Source organism: Polypterus senegalus, chromosome 1, assembly GCF_016835505.1.
Source record: "Polypterus senegalus isolate Bchr_013 chromosome 1, ASM1683550v1, whole genome shotgun sequence".
NCBI lineage: Eukaryota > Metazoa > Chordata > Cladistia > Polypteriformes > Polypteridae > Polypterus > Polypterus senegalus.
In genome coordinates, this window is record NC_053154.1 from 319,492,962 (window position 1) to 319,518,091 (window position 25,130).

At 45.6% G+C, this 25,130-nt stretch overlaps 1 protein-coding gene across 3 annotated transcripts in view; it reads left to right on the plus strand.

The window, feature by feature from the left end:
* osbpl5 (oxysterol binding protein-like 5) overlaps positions 1-25,130 on the plus strand; it is a 325,895-nt gene that overhangs the window by 76,477 nt on the left and 224,288 nt on the right. Inside the window, exon 1 of one of the 3 annotated variants that reach the window (XM_039736896.1) lies at positions 14,941-15,384. The exons of the other annotated variants lie outside the window; for them this stretch is intronic. The gene's annotated coding sequence lies outside the window, so the exon portion shown is untranslated. Of the gene's footprint in view, positions 1-14,940; positions 15,385-25,130 lie in introns of those variants that run through there. 3 annotated transcript variants of the gene reach the window in all.

Here is a 25,130-nt window from a genome sequence, read left to right on the forward strand (position 1 = left end):
AGCCTGCCTTCTTAACAAGTTTGTCCAGGCGTGAGACGTCTTTCATCTTTATGCTGCCACCCCAGCACACCACCGCGTAGAAGAGGGCACTCGCCACAAACATCTGGTAGAACATCTGCAGCATCTTACTGCAGATGTTGAAGGATGCCAACCTTCTCAGAAAGTATAGTCTGCTCTGACCTTTCTTACATAGAGCATCAGTAATGGCAGTCCAGTCCAATTTGTCATCCAGCTGCACTCCCAGATATTTAAAGGTCTGCACCCTCTGCACACAGTCACCTCTGATGATCACAGGGTCCATTAAGCCGATGTCACATTACGTGCCTTCTTGTCATTGAGGTATGTCCAACTTGCTGACGATCTTGACGCCGGACTACGTCAATGTACATGATTGATAATTGTGGAGCTCACTTCCCAGGTCCGCCCTGCGTGGAGTTTGCATGTTCTCCCCGTGGGTTTCCTCCAGGTACTCCAGGTTTCCTCCCACAGTCCAAAGACATGCAGGTTAGGTGCATTGGCGATCCTAAATTGTCCCTGGTGTGTGTGTGTGTGTGTGTGTATTGTGTGTGTGTGTGTGTGCGCCCTCCAGTGGGCTGGCACCCTGCCAGGGGTTTGTTTTCTGCCTTGCACCCTGTGTTGGCTGGGATTGGCTCCAGCAGACCCCGGTGAGCCTGTAGTTGGGATATAGCGGATTAGATAATGGAAGGATGGAACATAAACACAATAACAGAGCTTTCAATGATACAAGCAACTTTTTAAGGAAAGGTAAAAGTTTGCATTTGGTATGCTTTTGAACAATTAATGTGATTTTTTGCTGTTGTATGCATGCTGATAATTTGTCTAACCTTGGCTCATACTTTGTAAGTTTGAGAGCAACACATGCAACTCTCCGGTCATCTGTTAGTCCGTTTTATGGTGTCAGTTTTGATATAATTCTAAACTGAAAGCAGCTGCTCACAAGCATAAGATGATCCAAACAACGTAAGTTAAAGCAATCCTAAGTGCTTTCATTGCCATGAAAATATTTGGCAGAGAATTCCACACTTTAAGGATTTCATTTTCAGAACTAACTATGCTGTCCTTTGTCATGCCTTCTATATTCTCAATTGTTTCGCGCAGGTCTTCCCCATTAACCTCTTTTTCTCCCCCTACTAACCGCCTCACACTTCCATTATATATTACGGGGACGATTAGCAGCTCCTGGTAACAATTACAGATACGGACGACTCCTCACCTGTGCACTTAAGCGAGGACCGTCCGCATCATGAAGCTCCGGCCACACTACCACGCCCCTCTCTAAACCACGAGTGCGGCGATTATCTATTAAAACTGGCCTTTTCAATTTTTAGCTTGTGGACCTGCTATACCACATCCCCTCCAACCTAGCTCCTCTTCAACCCCACCAAGGGAATCACCTTTGCCACAGACTCAACAGGCTGCAGTCTGCGCCGCACCCTCACATCGCATGTGAGCCGCCCACCTTACCCCAGACCGGCGAGGGAGGAAGCGCTCCCATTGGGCTGCTAGGCAGAGGGGCGGGTGATGTGAGAAATGTCCACAGGCGCGTGTGGAGAAGGGAAGGGGAGTAATCCGGCTCCGTGTCCCACTGGCTTCTAGTAATGAACTGTGTGCTGGGGTGATGGCGCGCGTGTTCACAGAGAGGACTTTGAGTGCCCCATCTGACACGCTTGGCATAGGTTCGCCACCACTGCTCTAGAGGAACCGTCAAACTCCCTAATTCTGAAATGAACTGTGAATTCTTCTCCTCAATTGCTATCGTAATGATCTGTTTTATGATGAGAAAGATTAGCATCAGAGTTTTAAATAATTTCTAAAATGTTACAGAATAGTTCGGGTAATTTGGTTCCTAGGGCACAAAGCCTACTGAAGCTCACATCCAAATTTTTTGAACTCTGCATTTTGGATTATAAATTTGTTTAAATATATCCCATTTTCTTTCTTTAATACTTGCCCTAATCTTCATTTTTTTCTGCATACATCCAGTCGGCTGTATTTTACAAAGTGGTGTGGAGCGCAGCGTCCCACTGGCCTTCAGTTCTTCCAGCTGGCTTGCGTTGTGTGTGCTCATGCTTCTGTAAGCCTGCTGAACTCCACACATCTGATGGCTTCATGCTGTGACCTACATTTACGTTTATTCGCTTAGCAGATGTTTTTGTCCAAAGTGACTTAGAAAAAAAGGTGGACATGACAGAGTGAACATTTGTCTGGTGGACTGTTCTGGAAGAAGTGTTACTGGATAATTGATCATCACAAGTGAAGAGAAAACCAAACACAACAATGCAAAACTAACATAGCCTGTCCTTATTGAGAAGGACCTATCAAAGTTATCATCAGTTGGACAGATCTTCACAGGCTAAGAGAGTCTTGAAACACTTCTTAAACACACCGAGGGAGTCAACAGCTTGGATGGAGGTGGGCCCTCCTTTGAAAAGAGTCTGGATTGAGATTTGATGCCATGCAGAGGTTTGGTCTGGTGATGCCACTCATCAGTAGACCTCACTGGGCAAGAAGAAGCATAGGACCTCAGATCTGTCTCCATATTTTGTGCCACCAAGGCTCAAATTCCAGATCCAATAATACCCAACACAGTCATGGGTTCAGATAATGGATTTTGTTAATTCACTTTTAAAATGAAGCACAACCAATAACCCTACCAACAAAGAAACTCTGTCCTCTCCTTCTGCCCACTGCCTCCTGACTCCCCAAGGTAAGGCAGAGGGCTCCTTTAATACTGGACCTGGAACAGTTCCCTGTGACTTGTGGGGAGCACTTATGGGTTGTTTGAGAAACAGAGCAGTCCTTCCCCCTAACAGCACCCTTTTGTGGCGCCCACAGACCCCAACCGGGTTGCACTTCTGGACACCAGTTCCCATGAATCCCTGCAGGTCCCCAAGCTGGGATGCCACCAATCAACCATTGTAACCTCATGTATGGGAGATGGAATTGCCCCTGGTCTCCGGCTTCTACTTGTCCATCCCCTGCCACCTTTCATTTTGTACAAAGTTCATGCTGTTGTCCAGTTGGGTTGTCCATCTGTCCTCCATGTTACTAACAATAAATACAGTAATTGCAGACTAGTGTTGATTGTTCAAATTTGTCAAAGCCCTCTTTGCAGCAAATTTGCTGGGTTTGCTGGTGGCCTTTTTCACCCAATTTTTTTCACCAAATGTACAACCTGCTTAGATGAATCTCTTTTTTTCCCAGCACCCCATGATGATTTGTGAGTCCAGCATGATATTGCAAAGCTGTAGCTGCAATGTTGGATGTGGATGACCCTACCTGATCTGCACTACCTCTCTGAATTTCATCACACTTACGTAAAACGTTCATGCATGCGTACCTTAAGCGTACTCCACCTCACACTTTGTGGTGCTTCTTGACCTGCTTTAGCCGTGACAAAAAATTCCATTTTACTGCTTAAAGACATGCATGTGGGATGTCAATAATTATCTGAACTCCAGACAATTTGCATTCCACATGCAATGAAAAAAAGAACAAAACTGAGGGGTAGTATTGTTAGCTAACAATAATGAGAATATTTTGAAAATACTTCATTGTTCTGCATAGATGCATTGTAAATTGTGTCTTTATTGCTGGATTAAGCATGTTAAGCCTCTCGCTATGTAGTGCAGATTGGGTACAGTCTCCCATGTTTTTTTGCATCACAGACTCTGTAGACGTTAGTTAGTTGTAGTGATAGGAGCTCAGGAGATGCAGAAAGGGACAAAAGACACAAAGTATAATTTTAACTCAGGAAGGCATGATGGTGTAGTGGTTGGCACTGCCACCTCACAGCTCATTACATTATATTGTGTGTAAAAGACTCAACAACAGGCAGCACAAAGGTTTGGGGTTTTCCGGCCCGTATATTGTGGACAATCCACTATTTCAAAAGGTTAAAATTATATAAACAAAAACAGTTCATATGAGCGACGCCATTCTAGGCGTCGGCGGCCATTTTATAAGGGAGGAGCCGGAAGTGGAGGAATGCTGGGAAGGAGGCGTGAGGGATGATGGGACTGCTGACGTCAGGGAAGATGGCGGAGGAAGGGCGGAAGTGGACGCAGTGTGGGAAAGTTCCTATGGCGGAGCGTCTTTTGTCCTGGAAAACAAAGGAGAAAGGTTAGTACCCCGCCACTTCCTGCCGGCGAACGTCTTTCGATGTGCCATAAGGTCCATCCGCGGCCTCCTACTCGCGCATGCGTGACACGTGTTACATTTTTGGTCACAATAATTAGTCCAACATAGCTGCTGGACAGTTCTCTAGCACCTATGGACACTTAAAACACCATTATATTATATTATATTATATTATATTATATTATATTATATTATATTATATTATATTATATTATATTATACATTACTGTGGCTGTCCATTTGTCTGTCCAAGATTTTAAACCACCTGTAGCTTGCATTGAGTTACATTATTTGTATGAAAATGTGCCATATAATATAATAATTCTGGGGGAATTTGCTTTAAGTGGATTTCTGCAGTTTCTAAATTAGCGCTTCCCGATTGGGGGTGCTCGTGCAAGCATCTGTTGCTAGGGGTGCCAGAATCCATCGAGGAAGAAAAATGAAAAGCATTATTTGTACAAAATCTTAATTTATCTATCCATTCCTAAATAATTAAATGGGCAGGCTATTTCGTATCAGTGCAATACGCTGCTTGTTAAAATGGATGACTTCCGCTCTTACGTGCAAGTCTGCATGGATATTATGAACTATCGTATCTATTCAAGTTCTATTTAAATTTTAAATATAAGTCATTTTTATTTAGTCGACAGAAATATCTTTGGTAGGAATGTAAGTTAAATTTAGTCATCATTGCATAAATTTTTCTTCACCATAGAAATTTAAAGACTAAATTCAACTTTCATTCCCACCAAAGATATTTCTGTCGACTAAATAGAACCTACTTATATCCAAATAGAACTTGAAAAGATATATTTTTTCGAATCTGATTGCGCATTTTAGATTGACTTGACGTGCACCACATTGAGCCTGCATGCTATTGTGCTGTCGCCTGCCTGCCTCAATAAGTCATCCTTGTTTCGCTCTTACTTTTTTACCGTTCATTTAATCATGGCTAGTCGGCTATATGGAAGGAGGGTTACACTGAGTATGGCTTTACCAAAACAATTACTGATGGAGAATAAATTATCCATTATTCATAAAGCTTCAATTGGTGATCTGTTTTTCTGTGTTAACCTCATATTTTTTCATACTTCTTCTGAAACCAAAGGGGTGCAGAATTGGCCTCGTCTGTCACAAAGGGTTGTGAGGGTAAAGTGAATCGGGAAGCGCTGTTCTAAATCATAAAATATGAGCCTAGAATTCCCAAGTGTGCTGCTAAAAACTATGGCATTCCTTAGCAACAGAGGTGTCAAATTCTGGACCTGGAGGGTCTCAAGGGGCTGCAGGTCTTCTTTCCACTAATTGTCTACATTACTACATTAGTAGCAACAGTAGCAGTAGCCGTGATTACTGCTGCTAAATGAACATCCTTCTTGTACTTTCATTTTAATACCAATTGGCCTCATCGACTGGGGAAAAAAATAAGGGCTTTGCATCTTAATAACCCCTCAGTCTCCTGGATGATGGACTACCTGACCGATAGGCTGAGGGACTGTGTGTCAGAAATGGTGGTGTGTACTACTGGAGCACCTCAGTCCTGCCCTGTCCTCCTTCCTGTTCACCATCTACACAACAGACTTCCAGCACAATACCAGCACTGGCCATCTACAGAAATGAAAACATTAATAATGAAGATGAGTTTATGGGGGACTTTGTCTTGTGGTGCAGGGGCAACAACCTGCAACTCAACATCAGCAAGACAAAAGAGTTGGGGGTGGACTTCAGGCATGACAAAAAACCTCTGAGACCACCAGTCACCATCCAGGGGGAGGACATGGAAGTGGTGCAGTGCTACAGGTACCTGGGGGTCCACGTGAACAGCAAACTGGACTGGTCTGACAATGCAGTGGCATTGGACGAGAAGGGCCACAGCAGAATGGATTTGCTAAGGAGACTCCCAGGTCTTTTTACGTGTGCAGCAAACTGCTGGAAATGTTCTGCCAGTTCACAGTAGCCAGTGTGGTGTTCTACTCTGTGGTCACCTGGGCAAGGAACTTGATCTTAAAAGAAGCACACTGCCTCATCCGGAAAACCTGCACCATCACAGGGCAGACCCTGGACATACTAGAAGCTGTTGTGGCAAAGAGGATGGGGGCAAAATTGAATGTCATCGGGAAAAATCCCCTCCACCCCATCCAGGAGGCGCTCTCTTGCAGCGCTTGTAGCCACAGGCTCATTTCACCACAGCATGCCAAGAAGCACCTCTGGGGGTCTTTTCTGTCCCAACAATCAGGCAATTCAATGCTTCACCCTTTGTACTCATTAGGTTTATTATTTACTAGCAAAATACCCGCGCTTCACAGCGGAGAAGTAGTGTGTTAAAGAAGTTATGAAAAAGAAAAGGAAACATTTTGAAAATAACATAACATGATTGTCAATGTAATTGTTTTGTCACTGTTATGAGTGTTGCTGTCATATATATATATATAGATATACTGTATATATATATATATATACTAGCAAAATACCCACGCTTTGCAGCGAAGTCGTGTGTTAAAGAAGTTATGAAAAAGAAAAGGAAGCATTTTAAAAATAATGTAACATGATTGTCAAAGTAATTGTTTTGTGTATTTGGCGGCAGCGTCACGAAGTTGTTTTCGGCAGCTGCATCAGAAAATGTACCACGACGTCTGACACGCCTCCTTTTAACTGTTTTCTCACAGCTTGGATTGCTGCTGGCATAATGGGTTTGAGTGTACATATATATATATTGTGGCAGTAGGGGGCAGTAGTGCACCCTTGAACCCTCAGGTACAACTCCGGAGACCAGGTAATAGTCCAAGAGTCTTTTATTTTCTTCCAGTGCACCAAGCACCTACCACACTCCTCACAAATCTCTTTAAACACGCACAATAACCTCTCCTCCTCGCCCAGACACTTTGCTCCTCTCCCACCCAGCACAGCTCAGTGTCTGGACTGAGGCACCGTCCTTTTATAGGCCCCGACCCGGAGGTGTTCCTGTCCCAGCAGTCTATTATTCCTTCCGGTCAGGGCAATCAGTCTATTACTTCAACCCGAGCACGCCATACCTTCCTGTCACGCGGACCGCGGACGCACTCCCGGTCATAAGGCACAACAGAGCCCATAAGTCCCCCACAGCGACTCCTGGTGGCGCCAAGGTATCCAGCAGGGCTGTGTATAAACACCACAGAGTCCATAAGGCCCTGCTGGACCTCGGGTCACGATCCCGCTGTCGGGAGAGCTCCTCCTGTCGGCCTGGGGTGCGGACGCCTCGAAGCCGGCAGTCTTCCACAGTTCCCCCCCCTTAGTGACGACTTCTGGGGCGGAGCGTCCGGCCCCGAGAGGGACGTCCTCCTCCAGGAGGACGCGTCATCCGGGCCTTGAATGCGTTGTCCCTGTCCTCGAGCGAACCTTGGAGGGACGGTGTACTTCCTGTCTCCCCGGGGACAATAGCGCCTCGTGGCCCGGTCGCCGGCAATTATAGCACCGACGGAGTCCTCCTGGCTGTTCCCCTCTGCGGAACCAAAACATCTCGAACTCCGTCCAGCGCCGCTCCGCCTTCACCTGCCAGGGAAGTCATCATGGCCACCTGGCGGCCCTCAAGCCTTCCTTCCATCCTGTTGGGAGACCCACCATTCCTTTGGGGATCTCCCGCTAATGTGGGCTTGCGCTCAGCCTGAGGCCCTCCATGGGAAGAGGAGAGCCTCTGTGCTGTCTGCACACCCGCTACCTTCCGCTTACTGGGAGTCGGCGTCATTTGCACCGTCCCGCACCGATGAACAGCACTATTCAGCTGCACCGGCACGAGCGGCGCATCCCCCGGCACTCCTACCACCGGCGCTACCCCGCACTTAAGACCGGTCGGGTCCTGGTGAGCCGTACTGCCCCGGAAAGCCACGCCACGCGCATGCCCCGGGCTGTTTGCTCCAGTCCCGACCATTCGGTCATCGTACCCCAGTCTCTTGTCGGGCACACAGTGCTTTGGCACGCTACTCATTCTCCGCGGTGCCCGATCGCACTGTGTCCCCTTACTCTCTACGACACGGGAGGGACTCACCTGTACTCCCGCATCGATCATCTCCGGAGCTTCCCGGCGCAGCCGCTGCACGAAATCCTTCAGGACTGACCTTCTTTTTTCCCGTTTTCTTTCCCATGGCCCTGTAGAGCGGGATAGCACGCACTGTTGCCGCTTCCTTGGCAGCGGGTGGTGTTGTGCACCTCCGTGTAAAAATGGGGAATCGACCGAGGGTTGTCTGCCCACACGAAATTTGTTTTTTATGCAGGTCTTCTGCCAACAGACGGCCAGAGAATCCTGCCGACTACGCCAGTGTGGCAGTAGGGGGCAGTAGTGCACCCTCGAACCCTCAGGTACAACTCCGGAGACCAGGTAATAGTCCAAGAGTCTTTTATTTTCTTCCAGTGCACCAAGCACCTACCACACTCCTCACAAATCTCTTTAAACACGCACAATAACCTCTCCTCCTCGCCCAAACACTTTGCTCCTCTCCCACCCAGCACAGCTCAGTGTCTGGACTGAGGCACCGTCCTTTTATAGGCCCCGACCCGGAGGTGTTCCTGTCCCAGCAGTCTATTATTCCTTCCGGTCAGGGCAATCAGTCTATTACTTCAACCCGAGCACGCCATACCTTCCTGTCACGTGACCGTGACGTACTCCCGGTCATAAGGCACAACAGAGCCCATAAGTCCCCACAGCGACTCCTGGTGGCCCAAGGTATCCAGCAGGGCTGTGTATAAACACCACAGAGTCCATAAGGCCCTGCTGGACCTCGGGGCACAATCCCGCTGTCGGGAGAGCTCCTCCTGTCGGCCTGGGGTGCGGACCGCCTCGAAGCCGGCAGTCTTCCACAATATATATATATATATATATATATATATATACAGTGGTGTGAAAAACTATTTGCCCCCTTCCTGATTTCTTATTCTTTTGCATGTTTGTCACACAAAATGTTTCTGATCATCAAACACATTTAACCATTAGTCAAATATAACACAAGTAAACACAAAATGCAGTTTTAAATGATGGTTTTATTATTTAGGGAGAAAAAATCCAAACCTACATGGCCCTGTGTGAAAAGTAATTGCCCCTTGTTAAAAATCACCTAACTGTGGTGTATCACACCTGAGTTCAATTTCCGTAGCCACCCCAGGCCTGATTACTGCCACACCTGTTTCAATCAAGAAATCACTTAAATAGGAGCTGCCTGACACAGAGAAGTAGACCAAAAGCACCTCAAAAGCTAGACATCATGCCAAGATCCAAAGAAATTCAGGAACAAATGAGAACAGAAGTAATTGAGATCTATCAGTCTGGTAAAGGTTATAAAGCCATTTCTAAAGCTTTGGGACTCCAGCGAACCACAGTGAGAGCCATTATCCACAAATGGCAAAAACATGGAACAGTGGTGAACCTTCCCAGGAGTGGCGGCCGACCAAAATTACCCCAAGAGCACAGAGACGACTCATCCGAGAGGTCACAAAAGACCCCAGGACAACGTCTAAAGAACTGCAGGCCTCACTTGCCTCAATTAAGGTCAGTGTTCACGACTCCACCATAAGAAAGAGTCTGGGCAAAGACGGCCTGCATGGCAGATTTCCAAGACGCAAACCACTGTTAAGCAAAAAGAACATTAGGGCTCGTCTCAATTTTGCTAAGAAACATCTCAATGATTGCCAAGACTTTTGGGAAAATACCTTGTGGACTGATGAGACAAAATTTGAACTTTTTGGAAGGCAAATGTCCCGTTACATCTGGTGTAAAAGGAATACAGCATTTCAGAAAAAGAACATCATACCAACAGTAAAATATGGTGGTGGTAGTGTGATGGTCTGGGGTTGTTTTGCTGCTTCAGGACCTGGAAGGCTTGCTGTGATAGATGGAACCATGAATTCTACTGTCTACCAAAAAATCCTGAAGGAGAATGTCCGGCCATTTGTTCGTCAACTCAAGCTGAAGTGATCTTGGGTGCTGCAACAGGACAATGACCCAAAACACACCAGCAAATCCACCTCTGAATGGCTGAAGAAAAACAAAATGAAGACTTTGGAGTGGCCTAGTCAAAGTCCTGACCTGAATCCAATTGAGATGCTATGGCATGACCTTAAAAAGGCGGTTCATGCTAGAAAACCCTCAAATAAAGCTGAATTACAACAATTCTGCAAAGATGAGTAGGCCAAAATTCCTCCAGAGCGCTGTAAAAGACTCATTGCAAGTTATCGCAAACGCTTGATTGCAGTTATTGCTGCTAAGGGTGGCCCAACCAGTTATTAGGTTCAGGGGGCAATTACTTTTTCACACAGGGCCATGTAGGTTTGGATTTTTTTCTCCCTAAATAATAAAACCATCATTTAAAACTGCATTTTGTGTTTACTTGTGTTATATTTGACTAATGGTTAAATGTGTTTGATGATCAGAAACATTTTGTGTGACAAACATGCAAAAGAATAAGAAATCAGGAAGGGGGCAAATAGTTTTTCACACCACTGTATATACTGTATATATACATACATATATATATATATACACATACATATCTTCATATATATATATATATATATATATATATATATATATATATATATATATATATATATACATATCTATACTGCTCAAAAGAATTAAAGGAACACTTTTAATCAGAGTATAGCATAAAGTCAATGAAACTTATGGGATATTAATCTGGTCAGTTAAGTAGCAGAGGGGTTGTTAATCAGTTTCAGCTGCTGTGGTGTTAATGAAATTAACAACAGATGCACTAGAGGGGCAACAATGAGATGACCCCCAAAACAGGAATGGTTTAACAGGTGGAGGCCACTGACATTTTTCCCTCCTCATCTTTTCTGACTGTTTCTTCACTAGTTTTGCATTTGGCTACAGTCAGTGTCACTACTGGTAGCATGAGGCGATACCTGGACCCTACAGAGGTTGCACAGGTAGTCCAACTTCTCCAGGATGGCACATCAATACGTGTCATTGCCAGAAGGTTTGCTGTGTCTCCCTGCACAGTCTCAAGGGCATGGAGGAGATTCTAGGAGACAAGCAGTTACTCTAGGAGAGCTGGAGAGGGCCATAGAAGGTCCATAACCCATCAGCAGGACCAGTATCTGCTCCTTTGGGCAAGGAGGAACAGGATGAGCACTGCCAGAGCCCTACAAAATGACCTCCAGCAGGCCACTGGTGTGAATGTCTCTGACCAAACAACCAGAAAGACTTCATGAGGGTGACCCAAGGGCCCCATGTCCTCTAATGGGCCCTGAGCTCACTGCCCAGCAGCATGCAGCTCGATTGGCATTCGCCATAGAATACCAGAATTGGCAGATGCACCACTGGTGCCCTGTGCTTTTACAGATGAGAGCAGGTTCACCCTGAGCACGTGACAGAAGTGAAAGGGTCTGGAGAAGCCATGGAGAACATTATGCTGCCTGTAACATCATTCAGCATGAGCAGTTTGGTGGTGGGTTAATGATTGTCTGGGGAGGCATATCCATGGAGGGTCACACAGACCGCTACAGGCTTGACAAAGGCACCTTGGCTGCCATTAGGTATCAGGATGAAATCCTTGGACCCATTGTCAGACCCTATGCTGGTACAGTGGCTCCTGGTGCACGACAATTCCTGGCCTCATGTGGTGAGAGTATGCAGGCAGTTCCTGGAGGATGAAGGAATTGATACCATTGACTGGCCACCACACTTTCCTGACCTAAATCCAATAGAACACCTCTGGGACATTATGTTTTGGTCCATCCAATGCCACCAGGTTGCACCTCAGACTGTCCAGGAGCTCAGTGATGCCCTGGTCCAGATCTGGGAGGAGATCCCCCACAACACCATCTGTCATCTCATTAGAAGCATGCACCGATGTTGTCAGGCATGTATACAAGAACACAGGGGCCATACAAAGTGCTGCGTACAATTTTGAGTTGCTGCAATTAAATTTTGGCAAAATGGACTAGCCTGCCACATAATTTTTTCACTCTGATTTTTGGGGCGTCTTTGAATTCAGGGCTCTGTAGGTTGATCATTTTCATTTCCATCAAACGATGTGGCATCCTTTCGTTCCTAACACATTACCCAGTCTATATCAGTATAGATATCCAGGAGGATTTCTTTTTCCCATTGAGATCTGATATGTTTTCAAAGTGTTCCTTTAATTTTTTGAGCAGTTTATATATATATATATATATATATATATATATAAAACTGATCACCCATTGGCCTCGCTCACTGAGTGCAAGGGAAAAAAATAAAATGTAGTCTATAAGTTATTAAACAGTAAAACATTAATGTTTTAAGAAGTAAAGATACATTGAGCACCACTGGAGTGGTTTCGGGTAAACTACATTTTAAAGACAGTATAACACAACAGGTAAGTAGTACTAACAGCAGCTAAAATGTATATGGATCATCTCTCGGTAGTAGATCCATTTTTAAAGGCGCTACACGACGGCTGTGGTATAGAAATTACATTTTCTACGTGAACGGCCAAATTTCTGCCTGTGGTAATGAAATTCATTACCAGCAATTAAAAGAAAATTAGTTTTGTGTGCTCTGCAGTTTTAAGAGAGAAAGGCTTTGGTTTGGGATAAAAGGAAAAAAGGTGTAAAGAAAGGACACTTGCCTTTCTCTTTTATATAGTGTAGAGAGTCTTCGCTGACGATGAGCGTCGCGGTGGGTCTCGTGTAGACTGGAGAGACTGCCCTGCCATTTACTTCTCCGGGATGGCACTGTCGGTCCTCTACTCCTGTGCGTGTCTTCATAATCCAACCTGACGACCTTATAATCGTATACGTGTAAAAGAAAGTGCGAAGCACCTTAATATTAGTTTGCAGCAGTCTAGAAATCGGATCCCGTGTTTGCAGTTGTCTGGGCTATAGCTCATAGGAAGGAGGAAAAAAAATAAAAGTGTTTACTTTCACTTAAGGCAGAAGCGCAGTCAGCGTCTCAAAGGCCGGCACAGCTACACACGCGCGCCAACTGCCCGACTATTGTATTATTTTTGCAGTGCAGGAAACGCCACTTTTTGCAGACACTTTCACGTGATCAAAACTCTCCTTGCTCTTTAGAGGACTTGCTTGTTCTCCGCGCACTGCGCTCATAGTCAGTTCACGTGAGCCGCTCGGAGTACATGCATCGAAGCTTCTGAGCTGTGCCTGTGCTATCTCGTGCGATGTCCACGGCTTTATTTAATGTTAGCTAAGACCCTGCACTTAAAAGTTTCTCGCTACAGCAAGTTTAACTCCGTTACAAAGTGATCCAAAGTCTCGTTTATACCTTGTGTCTTCTCATTAAACTTGTATCTCGCGAATAAAGTATTCGGCGTTTTTCTTCAGCGCTCTTTGGGAGCTTGTCCTTCTTTTCTAGGTACTGCGGTCACAGTCAGTTCACGTGATTACGTGGGAGGCGTGATGATGTCACACGCGGCTCCGCCCCCCATGGCCATCAGGCTAATGTCCATTACAGTATATGGAGAAAAATAGGTTCCAGTTATGACCGCTACGCGTAGAATTTCGAAATGAAACCTGCCCAACTTTTGTAAGTTAGCTGTAAAGAATGAGCCTGCCAAATTTCAGCCTTCTACCTACACGGGAAGTTCGAGAATTAGTGACGAGTCAGTGAGGGGTTTGCCTTTTATTTGTATAGATTTATTTATTTATTGATTGGTATATTATATGTATATTGTATTGCATGTCCTATTAGTTTGCATTCCTGCTTTTTTATGTTTCTGCTCCGCTGCATTTGAAGTTCCCCATGCGGTTAATAAAGTTTATGTAATCTAATCTAACTGACTTGTCTTTTTTTACGATTTTGACCCCTTGTGTGTTTACTTTTTTTCTTGGCCACTAGCAAGATGAGTCCAATGAGAATGGTCCAGGGATTCCAGGAACGCAGAGCTCATCGCTCCTGTGGATACCTTCCAGTTAAGCACACGTCCATTTTTAGGGTGAAATACTCTCTGCTGCATTATTATTATTATTATTATCTGACCATTGTTATTTGTCTCTTTATGACAATATCATATCAATATCATAATATGGCACAATTTTCTAAGTTGGGTCCTCAGATTAAAGAGTTTATGAGCCTCTGTTCCAGGCATTCGGGTAACACGCTCTTAAAAATCAAGGTGTCAGAGGGGTTCGTCAGAGAGATGGAGCTATTTTGGTTCCCAAAAGACCTATTCACATGAAGGGTCCAGAAAGAACCTTTATTCATTTAAAACCAAAAACAAACCTCATTCAGTCAATAATTACAAATAGATTGCAGCAGAATTGTGAAATACCAATGGCTCACGATTTTAAAGTAACTCTTGCAATACAGTAACACAGGCTAAGTCCAGGTTTTCATAATCTGTTAGTGTTCTGCTAGGTTTTCTTCTGCATATTAAGCCGTTTTTTTCAAAGCACAAAGAACCAAATTCATATGCAGAGAACCCTTCCTAGAATGAAAATGGTGCTTTGTCGCGCAAAGGTTCAATCAGGAACGACATAACCCAGTGATGTACCATAAAATGCCATTAAATAACCAGGATTTGTATGAGAATCCATTATGCCCTTACATCCTCGAAACACCATGCCGCGTTTTGCCATGGCTCGTCCACACACTTCACTGATGGCTCCAACTGGATAGCGAAGGAAACGGAGAATGCCGCGACTTCGGCTCCAGATCTTCAAAATCCTTCCCAGGTTTTCCATCCGCTTCTCCACGTCGCCTCTTTTTTTCTTTTCTTTTTCCCAATGCGCGCGTGCGCGCGCCCGTGTGTATGTGTGTGTGTGTGTGTGTGTGTGTGTGTGTGTGTATGTGCGCGTGTTGGTGTCCGCATAAGTCGTGTGGTATTTCCTGGCCCCGTCTCCCCGTACAGCTGTGAGAGTCCGGTTGCAGCTTTTCAAAGATAAACGTATTTCGGCTTCAATGCCAGGGTTCTTGGACGCATTCCTCGATCACGACCACTCCATTGTTTGTTTTTTTTTTTCTTTGCTTAAGACTTGTGGAGCAGCGGGAGCTTCGCAGCAGTCCCTGAAGTAGGGGCACTAGCGAGCCGCGCTGATTCTGCATCTCCGGTGGTCACTTTCTCCGTGTGACGTCTAAGTGACGGGGATTTCCTTTGATCGCCGAAGTCTTTTTTTCTTTTTTTTTTCTGGAGCAACACACAACTGAGGGAACTTCCCATGCACGCAACTGGAATATAAGTGTCTTGCGTGAGCGCGTGCGGAGCTCGCTCTGGACCCAACTGCTGTTTTCGTCTGGAGGTAAGAGGCACGGATTTTGATTGAACAAAAGCATGTAATGTATATGCGATCCTATAGGTCTCAGCTATAGTGCGGTGAGATATGAATAAATAGAATTGGTTTGGAAACGTTTCATCGACAGTCGTTTTTCTGCTGTCGTTTCGCTTTGCACGTTACGTGCTCATCTTTGCAATCAGAGTGCTGGGGATGCAAATGGTGTTACGTTAGCTTTAGTTAAAACGGATCTGTCACCCAAAGCATGTGCGATGCCGAAATGACAGTCGTTAAACCACCGACTCCCCCTTTTTTAAGCGGTCAACCCGTTATCTCTGAGATGAGGGACGCAGCATGTCCAGCTTTTGTCGCTCATAAACCGCCGTATGCGGGGAAACTGGGACATCGACACATGGGCGTTCGAATCATGCGAAGAGATGGCATCATTTTGGGTGCCACTGACGTTGGAATGGGGTGCTCAGCCGGCGGTCTGGGCACCAGGTCTTTTCTGTCTGCTTTGTTAGACGTTCTGCCACGTCGCTTTTCTCGAAAATTCTGTCTGGGGGCATGTTAAATGAAGCGGGGTGTCTCGAGGTGCCACTCCTCGTAATACACAGCACCCTCGCTCTTCCTTAATAAAAAAAAAAAGAAAAAGCACACGGCTTACTTCTCTGTTCGGAATGGGTTGGCGCATCTGTCGCCAAATAAATCGGTGCCAGTATACGTGCGTGAGTACATGCTAGTGTGTGCGTGTGCGCGTGTATGTGTATCTGTGTGTGCTTGCCTTGAGTGAATTTCCGTCAAAGGTGACCGAATGTCAAATCAATAAAGTGATGTTTGTCTATGTGCGGAGTCGGGGTCGCTTAACTGGGTGTCAGATCTCATTTGGAATGAATCGCGTGTTGTTGAGCTACACGTTAGCCTCGTAGTGATGTCGTCTGGGGTCATTGGATTTCATAGCTGTCACCAGATAGCAGATCCGCAGTGATGCGAGATGAACATCGTTTCACGATCGCCGTGTCATTACAGGGTGAAGCCACATTTCATGGACTCAATAAGAGGACTGTGAATGGGGCCGCCGGCTCTCCGTCTTGGTCACTGCCTTATATGGCCCCCGCGATTAGGCAAGTTTGACAATTCAGTTGGGGTGTCAGGTCGAAATGTGCACGAATTTGAAGTAGAATGAAATCGGGAAAGAAGAATGGCATTATCGTCAACCGTCACATTCCAAATTTACCAGACACCCACACACACACACAAAAACACACACACGTCGCACCTCACAGCCGCGCCAGTTAAGAGCCGGACTCCCGCCACTGTTGATGAATGGAGTGAGACGTGAGTGCGAGTGTGTCAGTGTGTCACCCACTCCCGGATCTCCGCGCTGCTGTGACAACGGACACTCCTGCGTGGCGTTATCAGCCGTGGGATTCCCAGGTAGACGCAAAGAGCGGCACGCACGGCCAGACACGCACGCTCACATTGTGCATCAATCCATTCATCAGTCGGGCAGCTCGGCCTCGAAATCGCAACGGCTAACTGTCGCGACGCCGGGTTGGAAGGTCCGCTCATGTCAACGGTAAATTCTGATAAAAAAAAATATATATATATATATATATATATATATATATATATATATATATATATATATATATATATATATGAGAGAGAGAGAGAAAATATGCAGTATATATAGTGTGTATATGTGTATATACTGTATATATAACTGTATACTATATATGTATATATATACTGTGTGTATATATATATATGACACTTATGTTCGTGTCATTACTCGTGCTAGCTTGCGAAGAATGGATGTACCAGGCAACATTTTTTTTTTTATCATTTCCCTATTTGCAGCCCACCAGAACACCCCCTTTCCACTCATTCCACTGCTAAATCGACGTGAAGGTCGTGAGGGGGCAAAGCATTTTCTTTACATTTACTTATTTGGCTGACTACCTTTATCCAAGGCAACTTGCAACATTTATGATGCAATTTGTTCCATTTCTTTTAGTTTTTCCAGTTGGAGCTGAGTTTTTGAAGTCCCATTTACATTCTTAAACCGTGAAATGTTGGGTTTTAATCAGGTGACGACTCCTGTTAGCTCAATGCTTTAAGTGGAAACAAATAACTGAAGGCGGTCAGGTCCTCCTGTCTTACAAATTTTTATACAAAGTAATTGATTAGGTGTGGAGATGGGAGGGGGGGGCTCTGTCAGAAGTATATTATACTGAATAGCTGGAGTATTTGGGAGTGTCCTTTAGAATTTTCAACAGGCTGTTTTATGTCGAGCTGGGGTCCCCCTTGGAGGTTTGTGCACGCTAGTATAAATATATTGTTTGCTTCGAGGAGCCTGGATTAGAGCACAAGGTGCCTGTAGTAGAAATTTGAGTGAATTGGGTAAGATGGTTTAAGAAATGGATGTATCAAATGGAGTTTTTGAAATGTTATTGCCCACCTGCCTTATAGCTTCCAGACGCTGTATAGGTTTGGATTCTGACCCGGTTAAAGTCAGTGTTGAGTATTCACTTTCCAGTCTGTGCTGGTGTTTGATTTGTCCCTCACATCCCAGAGTTGAATGCATGCATGCATGACTGTTAGGTGGATTGCAGGACACTGACCAGGCACTTGTCTCAGGTGTGCCTCTGAACGGCCGTTGCATCAATGCTGCCCCACGTGTGGGCTCCATACTAAGAACATACACCACCACCCAATGACAGTTAAAGAGCCTACACCATCACCCAATGGCAGTCAAAGAGCCTACACCATCACCCAATGGCAGTTAAAGAGCCTGCACCATCACCCAATGGCAGTTAACGAGCCTACACCATCACCCAATCAGTCAAAGAGCCTACACCATCACCCAATGGCAGTCAAAGAGCCTACACCATCACCCAATAGCAGTTAACGAGCCTGCACCATCACCCAATCAGTTAACGAGCCTACACCGTCACCCAATCAGTTAACGAGCCTACACCATCACCCAATTGTAGTTAACAAGCCTATGCATTGGCGATCCTAAATTGTCCCTTGTGTGTGCTTGGTGTGTGGTTGTGTGTGTACTGCGGTGGGCTGATGCCCTGCCCGGGATTTCGTTCCTGCTTTGTGTCCTGTGCTGGCTAGAACTGGCTCCAGCAGATCCCTGTGACCCTGTAGTTAGGATATAGTCGGTTGGATGATAGATGAATGAACAGCAATGGTAAAGGAGACAATGAGCATGACAAACATTTGAATACCAGGCTTGGAGGACGCGGGCTGAAAAATAGTCTCTTCCTTAAATGGTGGCTTCCAGACACCACAACCATGTCTCATAAGTCAAAAATTCACACTTTCCCCCCTGTGGTAAAGGCAAGAAGGGAAGACTTTGGCCCAGAGGGACAGACAAGGTGAGAAGACTTTGGCCTAGTGGGGCAGATGAAGTGAGAAGGCTTTGGTCCAATAGGGACAACAGGGTGAAAAAACTGTGGCCCCCACCTGGAGACAACTGTGGAGCACCCCCTCCCGGGGACACAGGCAGCAATTCTGGAGCATCTCCTCCTGGGGACAACTCTGGAGCACCCTATCCTGGGGACACAGGCAGCAATTCTGGAGTGTTCCCTCCTGGCAATCCCAACAGGGCAGACGAGACAGGCAGTTGGACATTATCCCTCTCCCCCTTCCGGCAGCAAGTTTGAAACAAATTAGCTTATGGTTTGGTGTAGGCGATGATTTGTCACTTCCCTGGTCGGCTTCACCTTCCACGTGCTTGTCTTCCTTCATTCAGGAGCTCTTCTCCTTTGTCACCTCGCTCACACCTTCTGGTTGTGGGCAATGCTGCGGTTTGCTGTTTGAGGCTTTCACATACAATGTCCTCAGGGCTAGTAAAATTACACCTGCTGGGACAGCTGGCAACCATTTAGCTCGTTCTTAGAAACATGAACACATGATGGCTTTTATGCCAGTTTCACTCCTGCTCGTGCATTCACTTCCCAAGGTTTGGACTCGTGGCCCCCCTCGTGCAACTCCAGTACAGACTGGTCTTTCACCCTTCCATTACCATTCAGAGTTAAAGGGATCACTCCAGCTTTTGGTACGGCCACACCCTGGGCTATGGGGTTCCTGGTCTAAACAGCAGAAATTACGGGCATGGCGAGCAATGAGCTTGATAGAGTGAACACAGATTTGGGGTGTGCAGGGGTTTTTAAAGGGTGGAAAGACGTCTTACCAATGGTGCACGTAAGCCTATCCTTTATGATTGACTATTGGATCGCCATTTTGTCCATCAAGGTTGCCAGTTGTTGAGTTATGGTCCTTTGTTCCTAAGTAAGTATTTAGATGATGCCTCACAGAGACATCTCTGGGGTCTCACCTGGCGTGTGGTGGATCATTTTATCAGACTGCACTCCTAAGTGAGGACCACTCAAGAAGAACCTGATGTTAGGAGTGTCTGGCAGCCTGTTGAGCTAAGGACTTGCGTTCCAGTAGTAGCAATAATCGTCAATGCCAGTCTGTCCTGCGCCATCCTGGCCCCGCCTCTGCAATGGAAAAAGCGGATTAGGATAAAAGATAGGGTGGCACGATGGATTTGTTTTGGAGTGGGCAGACGTGCACGCAAACTCGTTACAAATGACTTTTAAAACATAAGCTTTGAGGATTTACTCAAATAAAACGTTTTTGCAGTTGTCGCATTAAGCCTGATTTTTCCGATAGGGTGCTTGCAGCTGTCTCATCTCCAGCAATACCAGGCCATGCCAGCCCAGCAGCTGCGATGCCAACTTCCCCCTCGCTCTGCACCAACCCCCCCGCCAGCAGCACACATATGTTTGGCTCAGCTGCTCTACTCCATGTTTCTTGTTACTATGCTAGAACCAACCTCAGAGACTTTGTCAATTGTGAAAACTTTAAAAAAATCACAATCGTTAAGTAAAAATATATACATAATTAATCCACAGTTCTTGAAAATGGACCTGCAGCAGCTAACGGGTCACCTCAGCAGTTGGATTAACGGCTTGGGGTTTCCCCGTGTGTAAAATTTTGGAGTTTTGGGTACTTTTATTATAGCATGAAGCATAGTCGGGCGACGTGGTGGCACAATCAGAGCTCTGCTGCCTCGCAGTAAGGAGACCAGGGGTTTGCATCCTGGGTCCTCTCTGCGTGGAGTTTGCATGTCCTCCCTGTGCCTGCTTGGGTTTCATTCCACAGTCCAAAGACATGCAAGTTGGGTTGGTGACTCTAAATTGGGACTTGTGTCTGGTTGGCATGTGTGTGTGTGTACTCGCCCTGTCATGGACTGGCATCCACTCCAGAGTCTGTTCCTGCCTTGTGCCCTTTGTTGGCTGGAATTGGCTACAGCACCCCACCTGTTTTGGGTTAGATAATGGAAGTGAGGCAACAATTTTTGGTTTTCGAATTAAACCGTGAGAGTTATGAAATACAATGATAATTCTATTAAATCTGTCATATACCATCTTACTGTAAAAACAAGGGTGCCAAAGCGGTCCTTCAGTTCTGTTTCAGTTCCCAAGAACAACGTCCACAGGAAGATTCCAAAATGAATTAATGAGTTAATTTAGATCTGTGAGTTGCTCCATGAATAACCAGGAATGGATGACAGCCTGTTTGTGAAAAATGTGATGATAGAGGTTCAAAGCGTATATTACATATTTTAAATAAATACATAGGTGGGAGTCCTAGAACGTGCAGACGTAAAGGCGGGTGCTGGTGCTGGTGCACGTGTGCATGTGCCGCTCCGAGGTTGATTGGGGTGCTTGGCTGATTGCACATTCGAGTGCAAATACGAGAGGATCGGTCAAAGGCTCCATTCACACCTCAGAGCAGGGGATGACAGCACCTGCACCCGAATGGTGCTATAAAGGGGGCCTGCACAGCAAAATCGAGGGGGACAATGGAAAGAGACACAAGGTGACAATATGGTGGACAGCTGAGCGGTAAGCAGTCGTGACAAAGACCAGAAAGCAGCAGCGGTGAGCGTGGAGGAGAGGAGACAGGGTGACTGGGCCCTGTGGGTGGAGTGGAGCGAAGTGAATGTTGTGTGTGTGTGTGCCCATTGAACAGGAATGGATACGAAGAATGAACCTCCCAGAGATCCAGGTAGAGGTGTGCTGGCATATTGGATAATGTGATGATGATGATGGGATGATGAAGGTCGAAGCAGTCGGAACAGGAGTCTGGAGAGGGGGTCATAACGGTTGGTGTCTCTGGCAGTCGGAAGACCCGCTGGGGTGAGCCAGGGAGAGCAGGAGTGAAAGACATGCTGGGCTGGCTGAGGAGTAACTCAATGCAGGGATGGTTTTGTGTAGATCTATCTATCTATCTATCTATCTATCTATCTATCTATCTATCTATCTATCTATTTATCTATCTATCTATTATATAGTGCCTTTCACATCTATCTATCTATCTATCTATCTATCTATCTATCTATCTATCTATCTATCTATCTATCTATCTATCAGTTATATAGTGCATTTCACTATCTATCTATCTATCTATCTATCTATCTATCTATCTATCTATTATATAGTGCCTTTCACATCTATCTATCTATCTATCTATCTATCTATCTATCTATCTATCTATCTATCTATCTATCTATCTATCTATCTATCTATCTATCTGTCTGTCTGTCTGTCTGTCTATCCATAGCTGGGCACTTTTGGACACTATTTGTTTTCAAATAAAGCACTGACACTCTTTGCACCTCCTCTTACTCACTATATGTGTCTGTGGTGTTATGGGTCCACAGCTCGCTGAGCAAAGGCCGTTTATTTTAAAATAAATGATCACCGCGCTTGTGGCTTCATGAGGGAGAGTAGTGGCCATAGCAAGCCACGGGGCGGTCTGCGGTGTGGGCGTTTTTCACCGAGTGCACAGGTGAGGGACTGCCCACATTCGTGATTGTTCCTGTGGCTAATGTGCTGCAGCTGCTATGGCCCCTCGCAATATAAAAAGACGCGCAAGTCAGTTGGGAGGAGAAGGAGAAAGATCAGAGAAAAAGAGAGGACGGAGGTTACAGGGAGTGAGGAAGCAAGTCGGTGAGAGAGACAAGGAACGTTTTTGGGAGCGAATGAGCGCTCGTGGGCAGCTGTGAGGAAGCTGGGTGTTAGGCCGACACCCAGGCATTAGAGTTGATGTTGCAACCGCTGAGCAACCAGGTAGCGGGAGTGACCAGGGAAAGGCGACTGGCCGCAGAAGGCCGGAAAGGCAGACGGGAGTTGGGAGGCTTGGTCGGGGAGTATCCAACGTGAGCATCCTGGCCGTTGGATTGGACCAAGTCTCGAGGCTGGGATGAGTGCCAGACCGAAGCCAGGGATCGGGAGGTCTCCAGTCTCATGTATGGGTGAAGGGAAAAGGGCAGCTTCAGAGATCATCTTGCCTGCTGCTAAGCCCAAGCGGGAGAAGCAGGTGAGACGCCAAGCGGGAAGAAGCACCGAGCTTGTTGTTTTTAAAGATTGCTTCCTGTTGGATGTTTTAACTTTGTTTTTTAAAGGATTCTTTTTTGTATGTTTTTAGCCTCTACGTTTTTTGCATTGGATTATTTATTTAATGACTCTTTTTGAAGCACTGCACTTTATTTATTTGAACGCTGTTTTTGAATTGTCTTTCTAATAAAAGCACTTTTGCACATTTGAACCATCCCCTTGCTCAGTTGTTGCCTAGCTCAACTCGGTTATATCTTTCGACGGTGTTGGGTTCAAGGGCTCCCGAATAGCAGATGGGAGCATGGAGCCGAACCCGCATCGTCACAGTGTCCTCATTTGCTCGGCTCATCTTCAGTTTTGTTATCGATGGTTCCAGAGGGACCGTGGAGTCAACTCAGATGGTCACAAAATACCAATGGGCTCCTGATTTTAGAAGGACTCTTTTTAAGCTTTCAGTGACCCAGGCCAAGCATCAGGTGTTCTTCATCTGTTTTTGCCTACTAGGTACAAATGCTTTGTCCTCTTATTAGGACCCTTTTCAAAGCCCCCAAAACAACAATTTCATAGGCAAAGAACCCTTCCCAGAATTAGATGGTTCTATAAGAATCCCACCACAACCCACTATAGTGCCATTTCAGAATTTGTATTTTTTATTGTTTTCTTACACAGTAGGATGACCAACAGGAGGTGGGGTTTTGGATTTGGGCCAGCAGAGGTCAGCAGAACTGTAGACCCCCGAGGTGTATTTTCCTCTTGAAATGCAATTGCCTGCAGTTTTTTGTTTTGCTTTTTCCTGTTCTCAGCTCTTCATATCTCAGCTTGTATGTTACCAGAAGGAATGGAACATGCAGTCCTAAATAAAATGCAAATAAAAGCCACGTAAAGATAAGGAGCCATTGATAGTTCTTATCTTTTCTAAATAGCTACTTCTTTCAGTTCCTTCCTCTAGAAGTCATAAGGTAGTTTATTATTTCTGGTGGCTAATCAAGGGCAAGCAGAACTTTTCTGTTATAGCAACACATTCTTGTTTTTTCAACATAAAAATAATACAGCTAGACATTGATCACTGTATGTAACTATTGTGACCAGTAAGGGGCGCCACTGAGCCCCTAAACCCCAAGACATGGGTTCAAACCCAAGATGTTTTTATTTTATGGTATCTTCACAGACCCCCAAGTCCTCTTCCACAATAGTATAATACAATAACATGCTTTCTTATCTCCTTCTATTCCTCCCATGCAGTCTCCTCCACTCTCCTCCTGACTCTGTAGGACAAGACTGAATCTGGGAGCACTTCCGGTGTCACACAGTGTTGCACCTTGCAGAAGTCCCTCAAAGAAGGGGCAAGGATCCACTGATAGCCCCCAGGAACCCCAAGTGGGCTGTCTCATGGGAGCCCTTCATGTATTCATATGGTAGTTCCCCCAGGGGGCTGCTGCCACCACGTGTACTGAGAGAACACAAAATCCTGGTCCAAAGACAACTTCTGTTCTTCTGATTGGGCATCAAGGTCTGGTGGGGAACCAACACCCATCCTGGCCGGTATGCCATTCCATCTTTGACCTTCTGTTATGGCCTCCCATCCCAGTAAAAAACCAAACCTCATCCCAGTCAGAACATCAGTCTATCTCAGTTCTTCCCTTTACTGCCCCTGTCCTGGGCAAGGAACCGTCATCCATCCAGGTTGGGGATGCTCATACAGCCCATATGGCCTTCATATTGTGCTAAGCAGTGGTCTTCAAAGAAACATCGATGTAAGGATGTAAAAGCAATGCTTTCATATGGTCCTTGTCTTTGAGGTGTTCTTCTGTTCAGTATCCTGGACTTTGTCTTGCACAGCTATGAGTCACTGTGTTTGCCTGCTGCTCCATTGCTGTAGATTCAGGATTACTTCTGGCTTGTCAGTGTGGTTCAGCATCTCATCTTCTTATAGGAGGGAGTTGTGTGACCCAACAGCATACATTTCTCTGTCTTTGTCTTTCTTGCATTCCATATCCCATCCTTGACACATTTGACCCTCACATGCATTTCTCCATCTTGGCCATCCGACACTTGATGCCCTGCAGATTGCGCTGCTTTTATTCCTGTTCTTCCTGTTATATTGTTGTTAGTCATGGAATCGGCTTCTGTGATTTGCTTAATGCTCAGCAGATGTTGTTGCTCTTCTTTTTCTTTTTCGCCATATCGGTTGCTTTTATGTTCAATTTGCCATTATAAACCAATGACCATAACTCACTTGGCTGAGGTTTCTGCCACCTCAGAATTTTTGAATCTCTAGAATGTATCAGGCTGTAAGGTTTGAATTAAGACAAGGATCAAAGTTCTAACCCCGGTAGTTTGTGAGTA